This window comes from Ambystoma mexicanum, chromosome 13 (genome assembly GCF_040938575.1).
Source record: "Ambystoma mexicanum isolate Mex_15411 chromosome 13, UKY_AmexF1_1, whole genome shotgun sequence".
Lineage (NCBI taxonomy): Eukaryota > Metazoa > Chordata > Amphibia > Caudata > Ambystomatidae > Ambystoma > Ambystoma mexicanum.
The window spans coordinates 820106414-820121551 of NC_090938.1; the positions used below are offsets into that span (position 1 = coordinate 820106414).

Here is a 15138-nt window from a genome sequence, read left to right on the forward strand (position 1 = left end):
GGCACTATACCCCTGGGAGGGAGAGGGACCAGGGTGCATTATCTCTGGATGTGGACTAGAGAGCAGGGATCTATATCCCTGGGTTTGGAAGGGTGAGCAGGGCACTATACCCCTGGGTGTGGACTAGTGAGCAGGGCACTATATCCCTGGGTGTGGAAGGGTGAGCAGGGCACTATACCCCTGGGAGAGGGACCAGGGTGCATTATCTCTGGATGTGGACTAGAGAGCAGGGATCTATATCCCTGGGTGTGGAAGGGTGAGCAGGGCACTATACCCCTGGGTGTGGACTAGTGAGCAGGGCACTATATCCCTGGGTGTGGAAGGGTGAGCAGGGCACTATATCGCTGGGAGAGGGACCAGGGTGCATTATCTCTGGATGTGGACTAGAGAGCAGGGATCTATATCCCTGGGTGTGGAAGGGTGAGCAGGGCACTATACCCCTGGGAGAGGGACCAGGGTGCATTATCTCTGGGTGTGGACTAGAGAGCAGGGGTCTATATCCCTGGGTGTGGAAGAGTGAGCAGGGCACTATACCGCTGGGAGGGAGAGGGACCAGGGTGCATTATCTCTGGATGTGGACTAGAGAGCAGGGATCTATATCCCTGGGTGTGGAAGGGTGAGCAGGGCACTATACCCCTGGGTGTGGACTAGTGAGCAGGACACTATATCCCTGGGTGTGGAAGGGTGAGCAGGGCACTATATCGCTGGGAGAGGGACCAGGGTGCATTATCTCTGGATGTGGACTAGAGAGCAGGGATCTATATCCCTGGGTGTGGAAGGGTGAGCAGGGCACTATACCCCTGGGAGAGGGACCAGGGTGCATTATCTCTGGGTGTGGACTAGAGATCAGGGGTCTATATCCCTGGGTGTGGAAGGGTGAGCAGGGCACTATACCCCTGGGAGGGAGAGGGGCCAGGGTGCATTATCTCTGGATGTGGACTAGAGAGCAGGGGGTCTATATCCCTGGGTGTGGAAGGGTGAGCAGGGCACTATACCCCTGGGTGTGGACTAGTGAGCAGGGCACTATATCCCTGGGTGTGGAAGGGTGAGCAGGACAGTATATCGCTGGGAGAGGGACCAGGGTGCATTATCTCTGGATGTGGACTAGAGAGCAGGGATCTATATCCCTGGGTGTGGAAGGGTGAGCAGGGCACTATACCCCTGGGTGTGGACTAGAGAGCAGGGATCTATATCCCTGGGTGTGGAAGGGTGAGCAGGGCACTATACCCCTGGGAGGGAGAGGGACCAGGGTGCATTATCTCTGGGTGTGGACTAGAGAGCAGGGATCTATATCCCTGGGTGTGGAAGGGTGAGCAGGGCACTATACCCCTGGGAGGGAGAGGGACTAGGGTGCATTATCTCTGGGTGTGGACTAGAGAGCAGGGATCTATATCCCTGGGTGTGGAAGGGTGAGCAGGGCACTATACCCCTGGGAGGGAGAGGGACCAGGGTGCATTATCTCTGGGTGTGGACTAGAGAGCAGGGATCTATATCCCTGGGTTAGGAAGGGTGAGCAGGGCACTACACCCCTGGGAGAGGGACCAGGGTGCATTATCTCTGGGTGTGGACTAGAGAGCAGGGATCTATATCCCTGGGTGTGGAAGGGTGAGCAGGGCACTATACCCCTGGGAGGGAGAGGGACCAGGGTGCATTATCTCTGGGTGTGGACTAGAGAGCAGGGATCTATATCCCTGGGTTAGGAAGGGTGAGCAGGGCACTACACCCCTGGTAGAGGGACCAGGGTGCATTATCTCTGGGTGTGGACTAGAGAGCAGGGGTCTATATCCCTGGGTGTGGAAGGGTGAGCAGGGCACTATACCCCTGGGAGGGAGAGGGACCAGGGTGCATTATCTCTGGATGTGGACTAGAGAGCAGGGATCTATATCCCTGGGTGTGGAAGGGTGAGCAGGGCACTATACCCCTGGGAGAGGGACCAGGGTGCATTATCTCTGGGTGTGGACTAGAGAGCAGGGGTCTATATCCCTGGGTGTGGAAGGGTGAGCAGGGCACTATAGCCCTGGGAGGGAGAGGGACCAGGGTGCATTATCTCTGGATGTGGACTAGAGAGCAGGGGTCTATATCCCTGGGTGTGGAAGGGTGAGCAGGGCACTATACCCCTGGGTGTGGACTAGTGAGCAGGACACTATATCCCTGGGTGTGGAAGGGTGAGCAGGGCACTATATCGCTGGGAGAGGGACCAGGGTGCATTATCTCTGGATGTGGACTAGAGAGCAGGGATCTATATCCCTGGGTGTGGAAGGGTGAGCAGGGCACTATACCCCTGGGAGGGGAGAGGGACCAGGGTGCATTATCTCTGGGTGTGGACTAGAGAGCAGGGGTCTATATCCCTGGGTGTGGAAGGGTGAGCAGGGCACTATACCCCTGGGAGGGAGAGGGGCCAGGGTGCATTATCTCTGGATGTGGACTAGAGAGCAGGGGGTCTATATCCCTGGGTGTGGAAGGGTGAGCAGGGCACTATACCCCTGGGTGTGGACTAGTGAGCAGGGCACTATATCCCTGGGTGTGGAAGGGTGAGCAGGACAGTATATCGCTGGGAGAGGGACCAGGGTGCATTATCTCTGGATGTGGACTAGAGAGCAGGGATCTATATCCCTGGGTGTGGAAGGGTGAGCAGGGCACTATACCCCTGGGTGTGGACTAGAGAGCAGGGATCTATATCCCTGGGTGTGGAAGGGTGAGCAGGGCACTATACCCCTGGGAGGGAGAGGGACCAGGGTGCATTATCTCTGGGTGTGGACTAGAGAGCAGGGATCTATATCCCTGGGTGTGGAAGGGTGAGCAGGGCACTATACCCCTGGGAGGGAGAGGGACCAGGGTGCATTATCTCTGGGTGTGGACTAGAGAGCAGGGATCTATATCCCTGGGTTAGGAAGGGTGAGCAGGGCACTATACCCCTGAGAGAGGGACCAGGGCACATTATCTCTGGATGTGGACTAGAGAGCAGGGGTCTATATCGACTGGGTGTGGAAGGGTGAGCAGGGCCCTATACCCCTGGGAGGGAGAGGGACCAGGGTGCATTATCTCTGGATGTGGACTAGAGAGCAGGGATCTATATACCCGAGTGTGGAAGGGTGAGCAGGACCCTATACCACTGGGAGAGGGACCAGCGTGCATTATCTCTGGATGTGGACTAGAGAGCAGGATCTATATCCCTGGGTGTGGAAGGGTGAGCAGGGCACTATACCGCTGGGAGAGGGACCAGGATGCATTATCTCTGGATGTGAACTAGAGAGCAGGGATCTATAACCCTGGGCGTGGAGTAGAGAGCATGAATAGATATCCCGGGGTTGGGAAGGGGTGAGCAGGGCCCTATACTGCTGGGAGAGTGACCAGGGTGTATAATCTCTGGGTGTGGACTAGAGAGCAGGGGTCTATATCCCTGGGTGTGGACTAGAGAGCAGGGGTCAATATCCCCGGGTGTGGACTAGAGAGCAGGGGTCTATATCCCTGGGTGTGGAAGGGTGAGCAGGGCACTATACCCCTGGGAGGGAGAGGGACCAGGGTGCATTATCTCTGGATGTGGACTAGAGAGCAGGGGTCTATATCCCTGGGTGTGGACTAGAGAGCAGGGGTCAATATCCCCGGGTGTGGACTAGAGAGCAGGGGTCTATATCCCTGGGTGTGGAAGGGTGAGCGGGGCACTATACCGCTGGGAGAGGTTCCTGGGTGCATTATCTCTGGATGTGGACTAGAGAGCAGGGATCTATAACCCTGGGTGTGGAAGGGTGAGCAGGGCACTATACCCCTGGGAGGGAGAGGGACCAGGGTGCATTATCTCTGGGTGTGGACTAGAGAGCAGGGGTCTATATCCCTGGGTGTGGAAGGGTGAGCAGGGCACTATACCGCTGGGAGAGGGACCAGGGTGCCTTATCTCTGGGTGTGGACTAGAGAGCAGGGGTCTATATCCCTGGGTGTGGAAGGGTGAGCAGGGCATTATACCGCTGGGAGAGGGACCAGGGTGCATTATCTCTGGATGTGGACTAGAGAGCAGGGATCTATATCCCTGGGTGTGGAAGGGTGAGCAGGGCACTATACCCCTGGGAGGGAGAGGGACCAGGGTGCATTATCTCTGGATGTGGACTAGAGAGCAGGGATCTATATCCCGGGGTGTGGAAGGGTTACCAGGGCACTATACCCCTGGGAGGGAGAGGGACCAGGGTGCATTATCTCTGGATGTGGACTAGAGAGCAGGCATCTATATCCCTGGGTGTGGAAGGGTGAGCAGGGCACTATATCGCTGGGAGAGGGACCAGGGTGCATTATCTCTGGATGTGGACTAGAGAGCAGGGATCTATATCCCTGGGTGTGGAAGGGTGAGCAGGGCACTATACCCCTGGAAGGGAGAGGGACCAGGGTGCATTATCTCTGGATGTGGACTAGAGAGCAGGGATCTCTATCCCTGGGTGTGGAAGGGTGAGCAGGGCACTATACAACTGGGAGAGGGACCAGGGTGCACTATCTCTGGATGTGGACTAGAGAGCAGGGATCTATATCCCTGGGTGTGGAAGGGTGAGCAGGGCACTATACAACTGGGAGGGAGAGGGACCAGGTTGCATTATCTCTGGATGTGGACTAGAGAGCAGGGATCTATATCCCTGGGTGTGGAAGGGTTACCAGGGCACTATACCACTGGGAGAGGGACCAGGGTGCATTATCTCTGGATGTGGACTAGAGAGCAGGGATCTATATCCCTGGGTGTGGAAGGGTGAGCAGGACACTATATCGCTGGGAGAGGGACCAGGGTGCATTATCTCTGGATGTGGACTAGAGAGCAGGGATCGATAACCCTGGGTGAGCAGGGCACTATACCCCTGGGAGGGAGAGGGACCAGGGTGCATTATCTCTGGATGTGGACTAGCGAGCAGGGATCTATATCCCTGGGTGTGGAAGGGTGATATACCGCTGGAGAGGGACCAGGGTGCATTATCTCTGGGTGTGGACTAGAGAGGAGGGGTCTATATCGCTGGGTGTGGAAGGGTGAGCAGGGCACTATACCCCTGGGAGGGAGAGGGACCAGGGTGCATTATCTCTGGATGTGGACTAGAGAGCAGGGATCTATATCCCTGGGTGTGGAAGGGTGAGCAGGGCACTATACCCCTGGGAGAGGGACCAGGGTGCATTATCTCTGGGTGTGGACTAGAGAGCAGGGGTCTATATCCCTGGGTGTGGAAGGGTGAGCAGGGCACTATAGCCCTGGGAGGGAGAGGGACCAGGGTGCATTATCTCTGGATGTGGACTAGAGAGCAGGGATCTATATCCCTGGGTGTGGAAGGGTGAGCAGGGCACTATACCCCTGGGTGTGGACTAGTGAGCAGGACACTATATCCCTGGGTGTGGAAGGGTGAGCAGGGCACTATATCGCTGGGAGAGGGACCAGGGTGCATTATCTCTGGATGTGGACTAGAGAGCAGGGATCTATATCCCTGGGTGTGGAAGGGTGAGCAGGGCACTATACCCCTGGGAGGGGAGAGGGACCAGGGTGCATTATCTCTGGGTGTGGACTAGAGAGCAGGGGTCTATATCCCTGGGTGTGGAAGGGTGAGCAGGGCACTATACCCCTGGGAGGGAGAGGGGCCAGGGTGCATTATCTCTGGATGTGGACTAGAGAGCAGGGGGTCTATATCCCTGGGTGTGGAAGGGTGAGCAGGGCACTATACCCCTGGGTGTGGACTAGTGAGCAGGGCACTATATCCCTGGGTGTGGAAGGGTGAGCAGGACAGTATATCGCTGGGAGAGGGACCAGGGTGCATTATCTCTGGATGTGGACTAGAGAGCAGGGATCTATATCCCTGGGTGTGGAAGGGTGAGCAGGGCACTATACCCCTGGGTGTGGACTAGAGAGCAGGGATCTATATCCCTGGGTGTGGAAGGGTGAGCAGGGCACTATACCCCTGGGAGGGAGAGGGACCAGGGTGCATTATCTCTGGGTGTGGACTAGAGAGCAGGGATCTATATCCCTGGGTGTGGAAGGGTGAGCAGGGCACTATACCCCTGGGAGGGAGAGGGACCAGGGTGCATTATCTCTGAGTGTGGACTAGAGAGCAGGGATCTATATCCCTGGGTTAGGAAGGGTGAGCAGGGCACTATACCCCTGAGAGAGGGACCAGGGCACATTATCTCTGGATGTGGACTAGAGAGCAGGGGTCTATATCGACTGGGTGTGGAAGGGTGAGCAGGGCCCTATACCCCTGGGAGGGAGAGGGACCAGGGTGCATTATCTCTGGATGTGGACTAGAGAGCAGGGATCTATATACCCGAGTGTGGAAGGGTGAGCAGGACCCTATACCACTGGGAGAGGGACCAGCGTGCATTATCTCTGGATGTGGACTAGAGAGCAGGATCTATATCCCTGGGTGTGGAAGGGTGAGCAGGGCACTATACCGCTGGGAGAGGGACCAGGATGCATTATCTCTGGATGTGAACTAGAGAGCAGGGATCTATAACCCTGGGCGTGGAGTAGAGAGCATGAATAGATATCCCGGGGTTGGGAAGGGGTGAGCAGGGCCCTATACTGCTGGGAGAGTGACCAGGGTGTATAATCTCTGGGTGTGGACTAGAGAGCAGGGGTCTATATCCCTGGGTGTGGACTAGAGAGCAGGGGTCAATATCCCCGGGTGTGGACTAGAGAGCAGGGGTCAATATCCCCGGGTGTGGAAGGGTGAGCAGGGCACTATACCCCTGGGAGGGAGAGGGACCAGGGTGCATTATCTCTGGATGTGGACTAGAGAGCAGGGGTCTATATCCCTGGGTGTGGACTAGAGAGCAGGGGTCAATATCCCCGGGTGTGGACTAGAGAGCAGGGGTCTATATCCCTGGGTGTGGAAGGGTGAGCAGGGCACTATACCCCTGGGAGGGAGAGGGACCCGGGTGCATTATCTCTGGATGTGGACTAGAGAGCAGGGATCTATATCCCTGGGTTAGGAAGGGTGAGCAGGGCACTATACCCCTGGGTGTGGACTAGAGAGCAGGGATCTATATCCCTGGGTGTGGAAGGGTGAGCAGGGCACTATACCCCTGGGTGTGGACTAGAGAGCAGGGATCTATATCCCTGGGTGTGGAAGGGTGAGCAGGGCACTATACCCCTGGGAGGGAGAGGGACCAGGGTGCATTATCTCTGGGTGTGGACTAGAGAGCAGGGATCTATATCCCTGGGTGTGGAAGGGTGAGCAGGGCACTATACCCCTGGGAGGGAGAGGGACCAGGGTGCATTATCTCTGAGTGTGGACTAGAGAGCAGGGATCTATATCCCTGGGTTAGGAAGGGTGAGCAGGGCACTATACCCCTGAGAGAGGGACCAGGGCACATTATCTCTGGATGTGGACTAGAGAGCAGGGGTCTATATCGACTGGGTGTGGAAGGGTGAGCAGGGCCCTATACCCCTGGGAGGGAGAGGGACCAGGGTGCATTATCTCTGGATGTGGACTAGAGAGCAGGGATCTATATACCCGAGTGTGGAAGGGTGAGCAGGACCCTATACCACTGGGAGAGGGACCAGCGTGCATTATCTCTGGATGTGGACTAGAGAGCAGGATCTATATCCCTGGGTGTGGAAGGGTGAGCAGGGCACTATACCGCTGGGAGAGGGACCAGGATGCATTATCTCTGGATGTGAACTAGAGAGCAGGGATCTATAACCCTGGGCGTGGAGTAGAGAGCATGAATAGATATCCCGGGGTTGGGAAGGGGTGAGCAGGGCCCTATACTGCTGGGAGAGTGACCAGGGTGTATAATCTCCGGGTGTGGACTAGAGAGCAGGGGTCTATATCCCTGGGTGTGGACTAGAGAGCAGGGGTCAATATCCCCGGGTGTGGACTAGAGAGCAGGGGTCAATATCCCCGGGTGTGGAAGGGTGAGCAGGGCACTATACCCCTGGGAGGGAGAGGGACCAGGGTGCATTATCTCTGGATGTGGACTAGAGAGCAGGGGTCTATATCCCTGGGTGTGGACTAGAGAGCAGGGGTCAATATCCCCGGGTGTGGACTAGAGAGCAGGGGTCTATATCCCTGGGTGTGGAAGGGTGAGCAGGGCACTATACCCCTGGGAGGGAGAGGGACCCGGGTGCATTATCTCTGGATGTGGACTAGAGAGCAGGGATCTATATCCCTGGGTTAGGAAGGGTGAGCAGGGCACTATACCCCTGGGAGGGAGAGGGACCAGGGTGCATTATCTCTGGGTGTGGACTAGAGAGCAGGGGTCTATATCCCTGGGTGTGGAAGGGTGAGCAGGGCACTATACCCCTGGGAGGGAGAGGGACCAGGGTGCATTATCTCTGGATGTGGACTAGAGAGCAGGGATCTATATCTCTGGGTTAGGAAGGGTGAGCAGGGCACTATACCCCTGGGAGGGAGAGGGACCAGGGTGCATTATCTCTGGGTGTGGACTAGAGAGCAGGGGTCTATATCCCTGGGTGTGGAAGGGTGAGCGGGGCACTATACCGCTGGGAGAGGTTCCTGGGTGCATTATCTCTGGATGTGGACTAGAGAGCAGGGATCTATAACCCTGGGTGTGGAAGGGTGAGCAGGGCACTATACCCCTGGGAGGGAGAGGGACCAGGGTGCATTATCTCTGGGTGTGGACTAGAGAGCAGGGGTCTATATCCCTGGGTGTGGAAGGGTGAGCAGGGCACTATACCGCTGGGAGAGGGACCAGGGTGCATTATCTCTGGGTGTGGACTAGAGAGCAGGGGTCTATATCCCTGGGTGTGGAAGGGTGAGCAGGGCACTATACCGCTGGGAGAGGGACCAGGGTGCATTATCTCTGGATGTGGACTAGAGAGCAGGGATCTATATCCCTGGGTGTGGAAGGGTGAGCAGGGCACTATACCCCTGGGAGGGAGAGGGACCAGGGTGCATTATCTCTGGATGTGGACTAGAGAGCAGGGATCTATATCCCGGGGTGTGGAAGGGTTACCAGGGCACTATACCCCTGGGAGGGAGAGGGACCAGGGTGCATTATCTCTGGATGTGGACTAGAGAGCAGGCATCTATATCCCTGGGTGTGGAAGGGTGAGCAGGGCACTATATCGCTGGGAGAGGGACCAGGGTGCATTATCTCTGGATGTGGACTAGAGAGCAGGGATCTATATCCCTGGGTGTGGAAGGGTGAGCAGGGCACTATACCCCTGGAAGGGAGAGGGACCAGGGTGCATTATCTCTGGATGTGGACTAGAGAGCAGGGATCTCTATCCCTGGGTGTGGAAGGGTGAGCAGGGCACTATACCACTGGGAGAGGGACCAGGGTGCACTATCTCTGGATGTGGACTAGAGAGCAGGGATCTATATCCCTGGGTGTGGAAGGGTGAGCAGGGCACTATACAACTGGGAGGGAGAGGGACCAGGTTGCATTATCTCTGGATGTGGACTAGAGAGCAGGGATCTATATCCCTGGGTGTGGAAGGGTTACCAGGGCACTATACCACTGGGAGAGGGACCAGGGTGCATTATCTCTGGATGTGGACTAGAGAGCAGGGATCTATATCCCTGGGTGTGGAAGGGTGAGCAGGACACTATATCGCTGGGAGAGGGACCAGGGTGCATTATCTCTGGATGTGGACTAGAGAGCAGGGATCGATAACCCTGGGTGAGCAGGGCACTATACCCCTGGGAGGGAGAGGGACCAGGGTGCATTATCTCTGGATGTGGACTAGCGAGCAGGGATCTATATCCCTGGGTGTGGAAGGGTGATATACCGCTGGAGAGGGACCAGGGTGCATTATCTCTGGGTGTGGACTAGAGAGGAGGGGTCTATATCGCTGGGTGTGGAAGGGTGAGCAGGGCACTATACCCCTGGGAGGGAGAGGGACCAGGGTGCATTATCTCTGGGTGTGGACTAGAGAGGAGGGGTCTATATCGCTGGGTGTGGAAGGGTGAGCAGGGCACTATACCCCTGGGAGGGAGAGGGACCAGGGTGCATTATCTCTGGATGTGGACTAGAGAGCAGGGATCTATACCCATGGGTTAGGAAGGGTGAGCAGGGCACTATACCCCTGGGAGGGAGAGGGACCAGGGTGCATTATCTCTGGGTGTGGACTAGAGAGCAGGGGTCTATATCCCTGGGTGTGGAAGGGTGAGCAGGGCACTATACCCCTGGGAGGGAGAGGGACCAGGGTGCATTATCTCTGGGTGTGGACTAGAGAGCAGGGGTCTATATCCCTGGGTGTGGAAGGGTGAGCAGGGCACTATACACCCTGGGAGAGGGACCAGGGTGCATTATCTCTGGGTGTGGACTAGAGAGCAGGAGTCTATATCCCTGGGTGTGGAAGGGTGAGCAGGGCACTATACCCCTGGGAGGGAGAGGGACCAGAGTGCATTATCTCTGGATGTGGGCTAGAGAGCAGGGATCTATATCCCTGGGTGTGGAAGGGTGAGCAGGGCACTATACCCCTGGGAGGGAGAGGGACCAGGGTGCATTATCTCTGGATGTGGACTAGAGAGCAGGGATCTATATCCCTGGGTGTGGAAGGGTTACCAGGGCACTATACCCCTGGGAGGGAGAGGGACCAGGGTGCATTATCTCTGGATGTGGACTAGAGAGCAGGGATCTATATCCCTGGGTGTGGAAGGGTGAGCAGGGCACTATATAGCTGGGAGAGGGACCAGGGTGCATTATCTCTGGATGTGGACTAGAGAGCAGGGATCTATATCCCTGGGTGTGGAAGGGTGAGCAGGGCACTATACCCCTGGGAGGGAGAGGGACCAGGGTGCATTATCTCTGGATGTGGACTAGAGAGCAGGGGTGTATATCCCTGGGTGTGGAAGGGTGAGCAGGGCACTATACCACTGGAAGAGGGACCAGGGTGCATTATCTCTGGGTGTGGACTAGGGAGCAGGGGTCTATACCCTGGGTTTGGAAGGGTGAGCAGGGCACTATACCGCTGAGAGAGGGACCAGGGTGCATTATCTCTGGGTGTGGACTAGAGAGCAGGGGTCTATATCCCTGGGTGTGGAAGGGTGAGCAGGGCACTATACCCCTGGGAGGGAGAGGGACCAGGGTGCATTATCTCTGGGTGTGGACTAGAGAGCAGGGATCTATATCCCTGGGTTAGGAAGGGTGAGGAGGGCACTATACCCCTGGGAGAGGGACCAGGGTGCATTATCTCTGGGTGTGGACTAGAGAGCAGGGATCTATATCTCTGGGTGTGGAAGGGTGAGCAGGGCACTATACCCCTGGGAGAGGGACCAGGGCACATTATCTCTGGGTGTGGACTAGAGAGCAGGGATCTATATCCCTGGGTGTGGAAGGGTGAGCAGGGCACTATACCCCTAGGAGGGAGAGGGACCAGGGCACATTATCTCTGGATGTGGACTAAAGAGCAGGGATCTATATTCCTGGGTGTGGAAGGGCAAGCAGGGCACTATACCCCTGGGAGGGAGAGGGACCAGGGTGCATTATCTCTGGATGTGGACTAGAGAGCAGGGATCTATATCTCTGGGTGTGGAAGGGTCAGCAGGGCACTATATCCCTGGGAGAGGGACCAGGGTGCATTATCTCTGGGTGTGGACTAGGGAGCAGGGGTCTATACCCTGGGTTTGGAAGGGTGAGCAGGGCACTATACCGCTGAGAGAGGGACCAGGGTGCATTATCTCTGGGTGTGGACTAGAGAGCAGGGATCTATATCCCTGGGTTAGGAAGTGTGAGCAGGGCACTATACCCCTGGGAGGGAGAGGGACCAGGGTGCATTATCTCTGGGTGTGGACTAGAGAGCAGGGGTCTATAGCCTGGGTTTAGAAGGGTGAGCAGGGCACTATACCCCTGGGAGGCAGAGGGACCAGGGTGCATTATCTCGCGATGTGGACTAGAGAGCAGGGGTCTATATCCCTGGGTGTGGAAGGGTGAGCAGGGCACTATACCCCTGGGAGGGAGAGGGACCAGGGTGCATTATCTCTGGATGTGGACTAGAGAGCAGGGATCTATATCTCTGGGTGTGGAAGGGTGAGCAGGGCACTATACCCCTGGGAGAGGGACCAGGGTGCATTATCTCTGGGTGTGGACTAGAGAGCAGGGATCTATATCCATGGGTGTGGAGTAGAGAGCAGGGATCTATATCCCTGGGTGTGGAAGGGTGAGCAGGGCACTATACCCCATGGGAGGGAGAGGGACCAGGGTGCATTATCTCTGGGTGTGGACTAGAGAGCAGGGGTCAATATCCCCGGGTGTGGAGTAGAGAGCAGGGGTCTATATCCCTGGGTGTGGAAGGGTGAGCAGGGCACTATACCCCTGGGAGGGAGAGGGACCAGGGTGCATTATCTCTGGATGTGGACTAGAGAGCAGGGGTCTATATTCCTGGGTGTGGAAGGGTGAGCAGGGCACTATACCCCTGGGAGGGAGAGGGACCAGGGTGCATTATCTCTGGATGTGGACTAGAGAGCAGGGGTCTATATCCCTGGGTGTGGAGTAGAGAGCAGGGGTCTGTATCCCTGGGTGTGGAAGGGTGAGCAGGGCACCATATGCCTGGGTTTGGAAGGGTGAGCAGGTCACTATACCGCTGGGAGAGGGACCAGGGTGCATTATCTCTGGATGTGGACTAGAGAGCAGGAATCTATAACCCTGGGTGTGGAAGGGTGAGCAGCGCACTATAACGCGCTTAATACCCAGAGGTTTCTGAGCGCAGACCCGGGGATCAAACCTGTGTTGCTCCGTGTCGCCTTGGTTCAAAAGGCGAGAACCTTGCCGCTCAGCTATCCTCCCGGACCGGCAGGGTCATAATGAGGCCCTAGGTCATGGGTGCACAATATACATGCTCTTTTGTCCGGCCCGCGAGGCACAAAGACTTTCCTAATGGAGGGTGGCTAATGGAGGGCGGCCCGCGGCCGCCCTCCATTAGGAAAGCCTTTGTTGTCTTCCGGGCCGGACAAAACACTGGCCCTCATTGGCTCAGCACACACACGCCCTAGGTCTTCTTTCTTTAGCTTAGTTTGCAAGGTAGAGACATCCTCGCTAGGATAGGGAAAGACAGGCGTTTATCCCAACCCTTTTTATTTTAATAAATGGCGAACTTTGAGAAAACTGTACCTTTGTGCCCGTCTCACATTCTGACCCCTCACACACTGTTCTACAATCGACGACACCCGTCCACTGAAGTCCCTGTGACCCATGGTTCTACCATTGACGACACCCCTCCAATGGAAGGCCCTGTGTCCCATGGGACTACCATTGACGAAACCCTTGACTGGAAGGCCCTGTGACCCATGGGTCTACCATTGACGACACCCCTCCAATGGTAGGCCCAGTGACCCATGGGTCTACCATTGACGACACCCCTCCAATGGAAGGCCCTGTGACCCATGGGTCTACCATTGACGACACCCCTCCAATGGAAGGCCCAGTGACCCATGGGTCTACCATTGACGACACCCCTCCAATGGAAGGCCCTGTGACCCATGGTTCTACCATTAATGACACCCTTCCAATGGAAGGCCCAGTGACCCATGGGTCTACCATTGACAAAACCCTTGACTGGAAGGCCCTGTGACCCATGGGTCTACCATTGACGACACCCCTCCAATGGAAGGCCCAGTGACCCATGGGTCTACCATTGACGACACCCCTCCAATGGAAGGCCCTGTGACCCATGGTTCTACCATTAATGACACCCCTCCAATGGAAGGCCCAGTGACCCATGGGTCTACCATTGACTAAACCCTTGACTGGAAGGCCCTGTGACCCATGGGTCTACCATTGAGGACGCCGCTTCTCTGGAAGGCCCTGTGACCCATGGTCCTACCATTGAGGACGCCCCTCCTCTGGAAGGCCCTGTGATCCATGGGTCTACCATCAACAACACCCCTCCAATGGAAGCCACTGTGACCCATGGGTTTACCATTGACGACACCCCTCCAATGGAAGGCCCTGTGACCCATGGGTCTACCATTGAGGACGCCCCTCCTCTGGAAGGCCCTGTGACCCATGGGTCTACCATTGAGGACGCCCCTCCTCTGGAAAGTCCTGTGATCCATGGGTCTACCATTGACAACACCCCTCCAATGGAAGGCTGTTACCCATGGGTCTACCTTAGATAACAATGCTCATCCTGATCTCTCCCATGATCCATCTTCTCACGAAAGATCAAAGCCTCAACTCCTGTCCCCAAAGGGTAACAGTGAAGATTTATCATATGCCATGCCCATTCCATCTCAACCCGATTGATCTCACAGCTTTCACGTCACATGATCAACCTCCCAGCACATACATGTTTAATGTACCATGTCCATTCCAACTAACACCCGAGCCACTTCCGTGCACAAACATACCTCATGTACCATACCACGTCACATGATCAACCTCCCAGCACATACATGTTTAATGTACCATGTCCATTCCAACTAACACCCGAGCCACTTCCGTGCCCATACATGCCTCATGTACCATACCAATTCCATCTCGCACCAGATCAACATCCTAGCTCAAGCAGCTCTGGCATACCATGTTCATTCCATCTCATCCCCGATCGACCATCCCCACCATAAACATGTCTCTGGTACCAGGCCCCTTTCATCTCACATTGCATTGATATCCCAGCTCAAATCTGTCCCATGCACTGTACCCATCTCATCTCACACCAAACCTACCTCCCAGCCTGTACATGTCTTATATGCCATGCCCATCTCACACCTGACCGACTGTCCCATGCACCGTGCCCCTTCCATCCCCACCAAACCTACCTCCCAGCTTGTACATGTCTTATATGCCATGCCCATCTCACCTCACACCTGAACGACTGTCCCATGCACCGTGCCCATTCAATCTCCCACCAAACCTACCTCCCAGCTTGTACATGTCTTATATGCCATGCCCATCTCATACCAAACCTACCTCCCAGCCTGTACATGTCTTATATGCCGTGCCCATCTCATCTCACACCTGAACGACTGTCCCATGCACCATGTCCATTCCATCTCACACCAAACCTACCTCCCAGCCTGTACATGTCTTATATGCCATGCCCATCTCACCTCACACCTGACCGACTGTCCCATGCACCGTGCCCCTTCCATCCCCACCAAACCTACCTCCCAGCTTGACCATGTCTTATATGCCGTGCCCATCTCACCTCACACCTGACCGACTGTCCCATGCACTGTGCCCATCTCATCTCACACCAAACCTACCTCCCAGCTT

The 15138-nt window shown here is 56.2% G+C and overlaps 1 pseudogene; it reads right to left on the minus strand.

Annotated features, from left to right (window-relative positions):
• Window positions 1–15138, minus strand: part of LOC138522065 (antigen peptide transporter 1-like) — a 149712-nt pseudogene that overhangs the window by 103661 nt on the left and 30913 nt on the right.